The 12,477-nt window shown below is 37.2% G+C and overlaps 1 non-coding gene across 1 annotated transcript; it reads right to left on the bottom strand.

Annotated features, from left to right (window-relative positions):
• Positions 1-12,156: 12,156 nt before the first annotated feature.
• On the bottom strand, positions 12,157-12,264 carry LOC112782171 (small nucleolar RNA R71). The gene has a single exon (XR_003192907.1). It is a non-coding gene; the product is annotated as a small nucleolar RNA R71 (small nucleolar RNA).
• Positions 12,265-12,477: the final 213 nt, after the last annotated feature.

The following is a 12,477-nucleotide window of genomic DNA, read 5'->3' as shown; positions in this document are numbered from 1 at the left end:
CTTTATCTTGGTCTCGGGAATGTTGCCTTGCCAAGGTGTTGTCAGCAGAGAATAGAGTACGCCTTGGTATATGGCCACTGATATGCTTGTCTAAATGACCTTGCTGAGCTAGTCACTCTAGTAGGTCTTTAGCAATTACACATTCATCAGTGGTATGTCCATGTTTTTGGTGAAAAGTGAAATATTTTTATTTATCCACATTCTTTGCGTCCTGAATGGTGCCAACTTTTCGTGGTGGTTTGATCAGCTTGAAATTTAGGATATGCTTGATGATGTCGTCCCTCTTTGTGTTAAACTAAGTATATGAATCATAGCATGGGGTTAGTTTAATATTCTTCTTACTGTCCCAAGCTTTATCCTTATCTTTATACTGGGGCTTTTCTGCTTTCCTAGCTTGTCGGAGTTCCTCGATGTCCATCCGACCTTTTGCCTTTTTACGGAACTCGGCAAGGGTCTTTGGTTTGGAGACTACAATTGCTTCTTGAAATTTGCCTGGTCGGAGTCCACCTTTGATGGCATGAAGATGCACTTCGGGGTGAAGATCTGATATGCTCATGGCCATCTTTATGAAACAAGTAATGTAGTCTTTCAGACTTTCACTCTGACTTTGTTTGATTGTGTTCAGGTAGTCAGAATCTTGTAGGTAGATAGCTGATGGGCGGACTACCGTCGGTAAGGAATTTCACAATATATTCGCGTTGCAAGTATAGCCCTCAACCAACAAATAATCCTTGAATCAAATTTTAAGGAATTGGTTGTCACAAGTTCAACCCCAATAAAAGTAACTGAAGTATTCAAACCTCGGGTCGTCTCACAAGGAATGGGCAAACATGTGCATCAACATTGGTTAGAATTCCGGGATTGCAAGTCATGAGTAAGAAATTAAACTAAGAGACTTAACAAGCAAGAAATATTAAAGTGCAAGAAACTAATTCAAGTAACTAAAGCAAGGTATGAGCAAATCCAAACTAATAAGAGAACATCCAATATAATTCTACTCTAAAACTAAACAAGTAACTATAACTAAGACAAAGCAATTGGAATTTTTGGGTTTCAAATATGAATAATAAAAGTAACTCTTGGCTAGGCATAGGAATTTGGATCACTATCCTTGTCTAATAACCATATCTTGACAATTATGAGGAACCAAACTCACTAGGTCTACCTCTAAGAGCTTTAAGTACGTAATATTTACTCCTAAGCTTGAGGTACGTCAAGTGGCTTGATCAATCTCAACTCACAAGTCCCAATCCAACTACCAATTGACTTAGTAGTGGGTTAGTGTCAATGGGTATCAACTTGACCACTAAGGGTTCTCAAATCACCAAACCAATTAGACCCAATGACTCAAGTTTACCCAATTTCTTTAGCCTAGGCCAAGAGTAAAGAAAACTACTCCATAATTAAAGAAAACATTTCATCAAACACATGGTAAGCATTACTAAAAGACATGTTCAAAATGCATTTAAATTGAAATTAAAAGGTACCCACTAACAATTATCGATAGAAAATCACTCAAACAACTCAATTAATCATGGAAATCATCAATGTAACATTAACAATTCAAGACCCACAAGATTCACAAAATGGGTAGAAAATGACAATTGACAAGAGAACATAAATCTAACACAAGATCTAACAAAATTATACTAAGGAATTCAAATTAAGCAATCAAAACTAGAAATCAACAAGATCCAATTCAGAATTCAACAAGGGAAGATCAAATCAAACTAGATCTAGAGAGGAACAAGGGTTTCTCTCTCTCTAGAAGAACAAAAACAAAAAACTAGCTAAAATTGTGTCTAAGTATGTAATGAATGATCCCCCCCTTTCCCCCTAGAATTCTTGGGTCTTTTCCATGCAGAACCAGCTTGAATTTGGGCCTGTTGAGCCTTAGAAATCGCCAGCCACGATTTCTTTAATGAGTGCAGCTCGTCACACGTACGCGTCATGCACGCGTGCACGTCGATTGAATTTCGTGATCCACGCGTGCGCGTCCAGCACGCGTGTGCGTCGATGGAGATTTCGCTAATCCACGCGGATGCCCAATCTTCGCGCTCCATTCCCAACTTTCCGCACCTACGTGTGTGCGTGAGGTGCGCATGCGCGTCGAAGTTGAATTCCCCAAAATTCAATTATTGATGTTCCTTCCACTTGTGCATGCTTTCTTTCTCTCTTCTAGACCATTCTTGCCCTATAAACTCTGGAATCACTCAACAAACACATCACGGCATCGAATGGTAATAAAAGAGGATCAAAATATGGCAATTTTAAGGCAAAAGAAGCATGTTTTCCATCATGAAGCAATATTACGAAGAGAACACAAAACCATTGAATTCTTGTGAATAAGTGCGGAAAATATTGACAAAACCCCTCAAATTCTACACAACATAAACCACAAAATTGGAGTTTATCAATAGCAGAGGTAGAAAAATGATCCTCAAAAAGCTTCGCTAGTTCCTGAAAACGAGAAATAGAATCTGCATGCAAAGAACAAAACCAATCAAGTGTAGGACTATATAAAAAAGTAGAAAAACAACGGCATAAAATAGGGTCAGAAACACCGTTTACTATCATTATAGATCTGAACTTATTGATGTGCTTCTTCGAATCCCCTGACCCATCATAAGGGGTTAAGGTTGTTAGCAAAGTAAATCTCCTAGGTATTTGGAAATTCATAATGTCAACCGTGAATGGTCCTACAAAGTTAACAGGCATAGTTTCTTCATTCTCTGGTCGAGCGAGCTTCTTCGTTCCGGGGAGCCAAGCTTCTTCGTTCCAAGCAGTTTTGGAGATGTGTGTTGGGTCGGATTCGTGTTTGCCACCTCTGTTCGCTCATTACGATCATTGTTGTTTTCGATATGAGTATTAGTTAACTCGGCGATTTAGTTTGTCATCCTTTGATTTTCCTCTGCCATGCGCTGGTTTGCTTGTTGTAACTCGATGACCATCCGAAGAAGTTCGGAAGGTGTTGGTGGAGGTAATCAGCCATGGACGGGCGCTAAAGTATTGAGGCCGATGAAAAAAGACAAAGAATTTTATGTCTTCGGCCCCATAATGGGCGCCAATTTTTCTGACATGAATCGTCGAGATATAGCTTGTCTACCTTGGGTTTCTGCGTTGAGCTATTAGGCCTTCGATCTCGAACTTATGCCTTCAACAAAGATATGCCTCCGTAGGAAAAACGAACAACATCACAGGAAGACAAGGGGGGAAGTATCTGCAAAAGGCACTCAGAAGTTTAAGTCAGTATTATATGTTGTTAATGTGTATCATTTGTAAAAAGTGCCTTACCTCTCCTTTTATAAGGTGGAGTATCCGATGATTATATTTTAAAAGTTTACCTCCTTTATAAAGAGTAATATTGAATAAGAACGTTTATATTCGAATGACCGTTTTATAGGTAACCAAAACGTTAACATTTTAGGCCGAATTATGCCATTTTAATTGATCTATAACGCCCATTTAAACTGATCTATAACACTCATATCAAAACCTTATATAATTAGCATGACTTGCCTTTAAATTATGTGGCAATTATAGAAATTAAAATATAATGACAAGTATTAACAATATTTCAATTCCCACTCCAATATTGCGAAAGAATATATATCAAAAGGTTCAATAACTCCATCCAAAAAAGAAAAAGAATAAAAACATCGAGCCGTTTACCAATTTAATTAATAAATAATTTATATTTTGAGCAAACATAACAACGCTTAAGGTCCATTGCATGCTGCTATTTAATGGAACCAAAAGAATAAATACATGCTGTTACAACCCTAGAAACCCCAAACAGCGAGGACCCCATACAATCTGTCAAAAGCTGTGCTTGCTAGATATATGAGCTTAAATCATAAGTCGGTGTATGCCCCTTTTTTTTCCATTATGGTGGCTACCTATATTTTTCTTAAATACAGCTTTTTAAACCCAAAAAAGTGAAACAAATATCAAACATCTAACGCACAAATTTTAAAATACTAAAAAATTTGCCGACATAAGGCATGATCGTGGATCAATCATCGCTGCTCATCATATCATATCTTAACCATAAAAAATAAAAGGTTTATAGGATATACATATCCCAGATGGTTGTGTCTAAAATAATAAGGAAATCACACATATATAAATACACAATAACCTTAGCTTGTTGGTGGTACAAAATAATCATGACGATGGCTTCAGCTGTTAGGTTATAATATGTTGAACTGAAAAAAAGAATGAATAAGAAATACCCATTTGCAGTCAAGGAATATTCTTTTTTTAGTCCTGTAATAATTATATATGGAGATGATCGACATAACATTATTTAAAACTTGTGTTGTCTCTTTTATTTGCTCATCCAATTAAGCTCTTAACAGATCTTAGCTTTCTTCTTGGGGTTGGAAAGAATTTTGTTATAGTTATTTAGATGCATCCTTATTTATTTGCATATATAATATATAACAGGCGAATCTTGTTAGCATAGCTAACCGAAAAATTACAACTCCAAAGCCATTATTCTTAAAAATGTAGATATTATATTGTTCATTATATTTATAACACAAATTATGTTAATTTCAACCCCCCTCTGTCTGTTTTTTTTTTTTTTATTTGTATCAATATTTAATATCCACTTCAACTATATTTTGAAAAAAAAATCTATTTTAATCGGATAATATTACGGTGAAAAGCAAAATTTTGGTGAATTTTATCAAAAAATGATACGATGAAGAACTGAAGAGGGAAAATTACTTCTTCTAGTAAAGAAAAAATTCAACAAAAGATTTTATCGTGTGTCATGCAAATGTCTTTTATAAATTTAGTTAAAATCTTTATTCTCTACTCAATTCTTCTCTTTAATCAGTCAATATTCCCATGAATTTGGCCCTTTAATCCAAAATTTTTGGACCAATATTCATATTTCATTTTTTCATAAATGAGCCTAGTAAACGAGAGGAGTCAATAGAGATGTTGGTGTAAATAATAAAAGTGCCAAAAAAGTTCTTGAAAAAGTCAGCAACAATTTACTAATTGAATTAACAAATGATTAAAATTAATAGAGACAAAATTAACTAATAACTCTAGATTACTAATTTAAATTGAACATTAATGACTCATAATAATCACCTAATTTTTCAATTTTAAGTTAAGAATGCAAAAATCTACTCTAATACTACACCAAACATTTTATCAAATATTAGGTGTGCATACAAAAAAAGCATCATAAATTGCAATAAAAATAAAATTTATAACTACCAAAACAAAAAAAGAATAACAATAACTCAAACAAGTATCAAGAAAACATAAAATATCAAATTATGTTAAAGAAAATCAAAATAAACAAGAGAGTTCATAAACTAAAGTTAGCAAAATAAAGAAACTAATAAGCAAAATTAGAAAAATTAAGACAATAGAACAAGAAAATGTAAACAAATCTACCATAAAATAAGAATTAAACCCTAAACTAAGAAGAAACTAAACCTAAAACCCTAAATTCTAGAGAAAAAAGAGAGCTTTTCTCTCTAGAAATATAACCTAAAATATGCTTTAAATTATACCAATGGCTCCCCCCCCTATCCTTCTTGAGTCTTGTATCATATACTTCAGAAATGAGTTGGATTGGGCCCAAGAAAGCCTTCAAATCGCGACCCACGTGTTTACTTAAGTAAATCACATGCTGACAGTTGTGCGTATGCATATGCCATGCGTACGCGCAAATTTAGATTCATGCGTACGCATAAGGCAAGTGTATGCACAGCCATGAGGAACTTTAATTTTTATTTCTTCATGAATTCTCCACTTTTACATGCTTTTTCTCCACTTGTTCATGCCATCCTTGCCTTTTAAGCCTGAAATCACTCAACAAATACATAAAGGCATCCAATGGAATTAAAGTGAATTTTTAGCAATTTAAGAGCCTAAAAAGCATATTTTTAATCATTGATGACTAAAATTCACACCCCATTCAAAAATTGGTGAATTAGTTCTTTTGGCAAGCGCACCAAAATTATCGTCAAGTAATAACCCACAGTGGAGTGTGATCGTATCCACAGAGATTGGAAAATTCGAGCAGTTTTAATTAATTGATGAATTAGTCAAGCAGATCAATAAGATTGTGAAGTGCAGAATTGTAAATGACATAAATGTAAATGACTAGAATATAAAGAAAAGCAATAAAATGCAGAAATAGAAATGGCAGAATGTAAAGTGCAGAATCATAAATGACTTGAATGTAAATGGGGATGAAAAATTGCTGAATGTAAAATTAAGCTGTAAAAAAATGGATAGATAAGAATGGGGAAATTCATTGAGATTGGGAGACGTTGTCTCTTTGGATTAAATCTAGCTTATATCCTCTTCAATCATGCAACTCATTGACCTCTTGGCAATCATGATTGATTGAGCCCCAATCCCTTGGTGACTCAATCTCTCAGATCTTGATCAATAGCCAATTCCTTGGTCTAATTGCTCATGAAGAAAGATATGCTTGGTCCCTGATTATACCACACACCATTATAGGTCCAAGTAGAGGGAGGATTATATGTCACATATCCAAACACCAAAACCCAGATTCTACTCAAGTGTGAGAAGGGATTTCAAGCATGGTTTCATATTTCCTTTCCCAAGGTTCCCATGAAACCCAATTGCATTCAATCTCTTTTCCAAGATAATTGAACACTAAGCATTAAGAACGAAATTCCTTCTAGCAAATCAAAGAGAAGATGAAGAGAAGAAGAATTTCACTATTATCAATCCATCAAGTACAACAGAGCTCCCTTTCTCAATGAGAGGGAAGTTAGCTACTCATAGCTCAAAAAGTACTCAAAAGTGAAGTGTAAAAGTGGATCTAAAACTGACTGCTTAACCCCTTTCTTCAGTACTCCTTGGGAGTATTTATACTACTCCTAGTAAAATAAAAGAATTACAAAAGTGAAAAAAGAAAATTACATTTTTGGAGGGAAAAGAAGCTCAATAAGTGTGATCTCCCAGCTGGCGTGTGATCGGCTCTCTAGTGGCGTGTCACGTGCCCTTCAATTTTAGCTTGGCGTGCCACGCCCAGCCCTTCAAGTGGCACGCTCGTCTCTTTAGCAACCTTGGCGTGCCACGCCTTCGAGCTCAAGTGGCACGCCATAGTGGAATTCTTGTGTTGGCGTGCCACGCCTTCAAGCTCAAGTGGCACGCCCTTTGTCTTTCTCACTTATCTTTGCCTCTGGAAACTTGAACTAGCGTGCCACGCCCAGGGTCTAGCGTGCCACGCCCTTGCTTTATACTTGGCTAATGCTCCTATGGAAAGTTGAACTAGCGTGGCACGCCCAGGGTCTGGCGTGCCACGACCCTTTATGAGTGAGTGGTTCCTCTGTTTGGCGTGCCACGCCACGAACTCAAGCGGCACGCCCCAATGCTTCTTCGCTCTCTGAATGGCACTGGCGTGCCACACCTGGGATTCAAGTGGCACGCCTAAGTCTTGTACCAGCGTGCAATGCCCAAAGGTTGGCGTGCCATGCCCATGATCTTGTCTTGGTTCTAGTAGTTGGCGTGCCACGCCTCAGCCTTCAAGTGGCACGCCATAGTGACATGCTTGGGTTGGTGTGCCACGTCTTCGACACCAAGTGGCACGCCCAGTCCTTGCTTTTGTTATCTTTGTGCATTGGCGTGCCACGCCTGGTTGCTCAAGTGGCACGCCTAAGTGAGGTTGAGAGGTTGGCGTGCCACGCCTTCGACTTCAAGTGGCATGCCCAGTCTTCAATTGCCTTCAGCCCCTTCTCTGGATTATTGCACCAGCGTGCCACGCCATGCTGTTCAAGTGGCACGCCCATGGATTTGTAAACTCTTCAAGCTTGGTGTGCCACGCCTGGGTTCTCAAGTGGCACGCCCAAGTGACTTCTTGGAACTGGCGTGCCACGCCTTCGATACCAAGTGGCACGCCATAGTGGAGGTTCTTCTTGGAATGGCGAGTTGGCGTGCCACGCCCCTTGCTCAAGTGGCACGTCCATAGTAGTTGATGGGTTAGGCGTGCAACGCCAACCTGGCGTGCCACGCCCCTTTCATTTCCTCCATTGTTGCTTTCTGGAATTTCGTACTAGCGTACCACGCCCAGTCCCGGCGTGCCACGCCCACATGCATGCTTGGACTTCTTCTCTGGACTTTAGTACTGGCGTGCCACGCCAGTGCATTTTTGTGGCGTTTGCTCCTGATGAGCGGATAATTTATACGCTTTTTGACACTGTTTTTAGTAGGATCTAGTTACTTTTAGGGATGTTTTTAATAGATTTTGTGTTAAATTCACATTTCTGGACTTTACTATGAGTTTGTGTGTTTTTCTGTGATTTCAGGTATTTTCTGGCTGAAATTGAGGGACTTGAGCAGAAATCAGATTCAGAGGTTGAAAAAGGACTGCTGATGCTGTTGGATTCTGACCTCCCTGCACTCAAAGTGGATTTTCTCGAGCTACAGAACTCGAAATGGCGCGCTTCCAATTGCGTGGAAAGTAGACATCCAGGGCTTTCCAGCAATATATAATAGTCCATACTTTGGCCAAGAATTGACGACGTAAACTGGCGTTCAACGCCAGCTTTCTACCCAAATCTGGCGTCCAGCGCCAGAAAAGGATCCAAAACCAGAGTTGAACGCCCAAACTGGCACAAAAACTGGCGTTCAACTCCACAATTGGCCTCTGCACGTGCAACACTTAAGCTCAGCCCAAACACACACCAAGTGGGCCCCGGAAGTGGATTTATACATCAAATACTTACTCATGTAAACCCTAGTAGCTAGTTTATTATAAATAGGACCTCTTACTATTGTATTAGACATCTTTGGATTACCTTATGATCCTTTGATCACGTTTTAGGGGGCTGGCCATCTCGGCCATGCCTGGACCTTCACTTATGTATTTTTAACGGTAGAGTTTCTACACTCCATAGATTAAGGTGTGGAGCTCTGCTGTTCCTCAAATATTAATGCAAAGTACTACTGTTTTCTATTCAATTCTTCTTATTTCGCTTCTAAGATATCCATTCGCACTCAAGAACGTGATGAAGGTGATGATTATGTGTGACGCTCATCATCCTTCTCCCTTATGAACGCGTGCCTGACAAACACTTCTGTTCTACATGAATTAAGCTAGAATGAATATCTCTTAGATCTCCTAACCAGAATCTTCGTGGCGTAAGCTAGAATGATGGCGGCATTCAAGAGAATCCGGAAGGTCTAAACCTTGTCTGTGGTATTCTGAGTAGGATTCAATGATTGAATGACTGTGACGAGCTTCAAACTCGCGAGTGCTGGGCGTTAGTGACAGACGCAAAAGGAGGGTGAATCCTATTCCAGCATGATCGAGAACCGACAGATGAATAGCCGTGCCGTGACAGGGTGCGTGAGCATATGATTCACTGAGAGGAGGGGATGTAGCCACTGACAACGGTGATGCCCTTGCATACAGCCAGCCATGGAAAGGAGTAAGACTGATTGGATGAAGATAGCAGGAAAGCAGAGGTTCAGAGGAACGAAAAGCATCTCCATTCGCTTATCTGAAATCCCTGCCAATGAATCTACATAAGTATCTCTATCCCTTTTATTGTTTATTTTAATCTAATAAAATATCATGTTTAAATCCGCCTGACTGAGATTTACAAGGTGACCATAGCTTGCTTCATACCAACAATCTCCGTGGGATTCGACCCTTACTCACGTAAGGTATTACTTGGACGACCCAGTGCACTTGCTGGTTAGTTGTACGGAGTTGTGTCCACACATAGAGCCACAATGAGGATTCAATACAATTATATATTGTTAATCTCACACAAGTACAAAGAACATGGACATCACAATTTCGTGCACCAAGTTTTTGGCGCCGTTGCCGGGGATTGTTCGAGTTTGGACAACTAACGGTTCATCTTGTTGCTCAGATTAGGTAATTTTCTTTTTGTTTTCTTTTCAAAAAAATTTTTCAAAAACCTTTCAAAAATTCCTCACTTGTTTTCGAAAAAAAAAAAATTTACTAAAAATAATGTTTTCAAAAATAAATTATTCTATGGCTTCAAAATTTTTAAGAATGAATTCTAGTGTTTCATGAAGCATGTTGAAGCCTATCTGGCTGTAAAGCCATACCCAAACTGCTTTGGGATTGGCTAATCACTTCAGTGGAGTCATGCCCAATCCTTCTGGATAGGATATGTCAGGCTTGTCATGTCTGAATTACACTCATATTTTTATTAAAGCTTGGCTGGCTATTAAGCCATGCCTGACCCTTTGATTGGAGCTTTAAGACTAACATGGCAAGATTCCTGGAATTCATATTAAAAATTTTGAAATCCTTATTTTTATTTTTCACAATAATTTTCGAAAAAAAAAATAATAAATAAAAATACAAAAAAATTAGAAAATCATGAAAATCAAAAATATTTTTGTGTTTCTTGTTTGAGTCTTGAGTCATGTTATAAGTTTGGTGTCAATTGCATATGCATCTTGCATTTTTTCGAAAATATCATGCATTCATAGTGTTCTTCATGATCTTCAAGTTGTTCTTGGTAAGTCTTCTTGTTTGATCTTGATGATTTTTTGTTTTGTGTCTTTTCATGTTTATCATATGCATTCTTGAATTCTTAGTGCGTAAGCATTAAAGAATTCTAAGTTTGGTGTCTTGCATGTTTTCTTTGCATTAAAAAATTTTCAAAATTGTGTCTATGATGTTCATCTTGACATTCAAAGTGTTCTTGGTGTTCATCTTGACATTCATAGCATTCTTGCATGCATCACATGTTTTGATCTAAAAATTTCATGCATTGCATAATTTTCACGTTTTCATAAAAATTCAAAAAAAATCAAAAAAATATCTTCCCCTTTTTCTCTCATGAAATTCGAAAATTTGAGTTGATTTTTTCAAAAATTTTTAAAATCAAGTTGTTTCTTATGAGTCAAATCAAATTTTCAATTTGAAAATCTTATCTTTTTCAAAATTCAAAATCTTTTTCAAAATTCATGATTATTTTCAAAAATTCCAAAAAAAATAATTTTCAAAAACCTTTTTCTTATTTTATATCATAATTTTCGAAAATAACATAATCAATTAAAGTTTTGATTCAAAAATTTGAAGTTTGTTACTTGCTTGTTAAGAAAGATTCAAACTTTAAGTTCTAGAATCATATCTTATGATTTCTTATGAATCAAGTCATTAATTGTGATTTTAAAAATCAAATCTTTTTCAAAACTAATTTTATCATATCTTTTCAAAAATATCTTCTTATCTTATCTTTTTTCAAAAATATCTTTTCAAAATATCTTCTCTAACCTCCTAACTTCTTATCTTTTCAAAATTTGTTTCAACTAACTAACTAACTTTTTGTTTGTTTCTTAACTTTTTCAAAACCACCTAACTAACTCTCTCTCTCTAATTTTCAAAAATATCTCCCCTCTTTTTCAAAAATTTCTTTTTAATTAACTAATTATTTTTATTTTTTATTTTTGATTTCAAAAATTTTTACATCTCATTTCACCTCCTTCCATCCTCACAGTTGTGTTTCTTCCATTATATTACATTCTTTGTCTCCCCCTCTTCTTCCACTCACACAGGGATCCCTATACTGTGGTATAAAGGATCTCTATTATTATCATTATTTTTCTGGCCATTCTTCCTTGTCATATGAGCAGGAGCAAGGATAAGAACATTCTTGTGGAAGCAGATCCAGAACCTGAAAGGACTCTGAAGAGAAAATTAAGAGAAGCTAAAATACAACATCCAGAGATAACCTTTTAGAAATTTTCGAATAGGCAGAGGAGATGGCAGCCGAAAATAATAATAATGCAAGGAAGATGCTTGGTGACTTTACTGCACCTAATTCCAATTTACATGGAAGAAGCATCTCCATTCCTGCCATTGGAGCAAACAACTTTGAGCTGAAACCTCAATTAGTTTCTCTGATACAGCAGAACTGCAAGTTTCATGGACTTCCATCTGAAGATCCTTTTCAGTTCTTAACTGAATTCTTGCAGATATGTGATACTGTTAAGACTAATGGAATAGATCCTGAAGTCTACAGGCTCATGCTTTTCCCTTTTGCTGTAAGAGACAGAGCTAGATTATGGTTAGATTCTCAACCCAAAGACAGCCTGAACTCTTGGGATAAGCTGGTCACGGCTTTCTTAGCCAAGTACTTTCCTCCTCAAAAGCTGAGCAAGCTTAGAGCTGATATTCAAACCTTCAGACAGAAAGAAGGTGAATCCCTCTATGAAGCTTGGGAAAGATACAAACAGTTGACCAAAAAGTGTCCTTCTGACATGCTTTCAGAATGGACCATCCTGGATAGATGGTCTATCTGAGCTATCAAAGATGTCACTGGACACCTCTGCAGGTGGATCCATTCACCTAAAGAAAACGCCTGCAGAAGCTCAAGAACTCATTGACATGGTTGCTAATAACCAGTTCATGTACACTTCTGAAAGGAATCCTGTGAGTAATGGGACGCCTATGAAGAAGGGAGTTCTTGAGGTTGATAC

This window comes from Arachis hypogaea, chromosome 19 (assembly GCF_003086295.3).
Source record: "Arachis hypogaea cultivar Tifrunner chromosome 19, arahy.Tifrunner.gnm2.J5K5, whole genome shotgun sequence".
NCBI classification, from domain to species: Eukaryota; Viridiplantae; Streptophyta; class Magnoliopsida; order Fabales; family Fabaceae; genus Arachis; species Arachis hypogaea.
The sequence above is the reverse complement of the archived record's forward strand: the minus strand, read 5'-3'. Positions and strand labels throughout refer to the sequence as shown.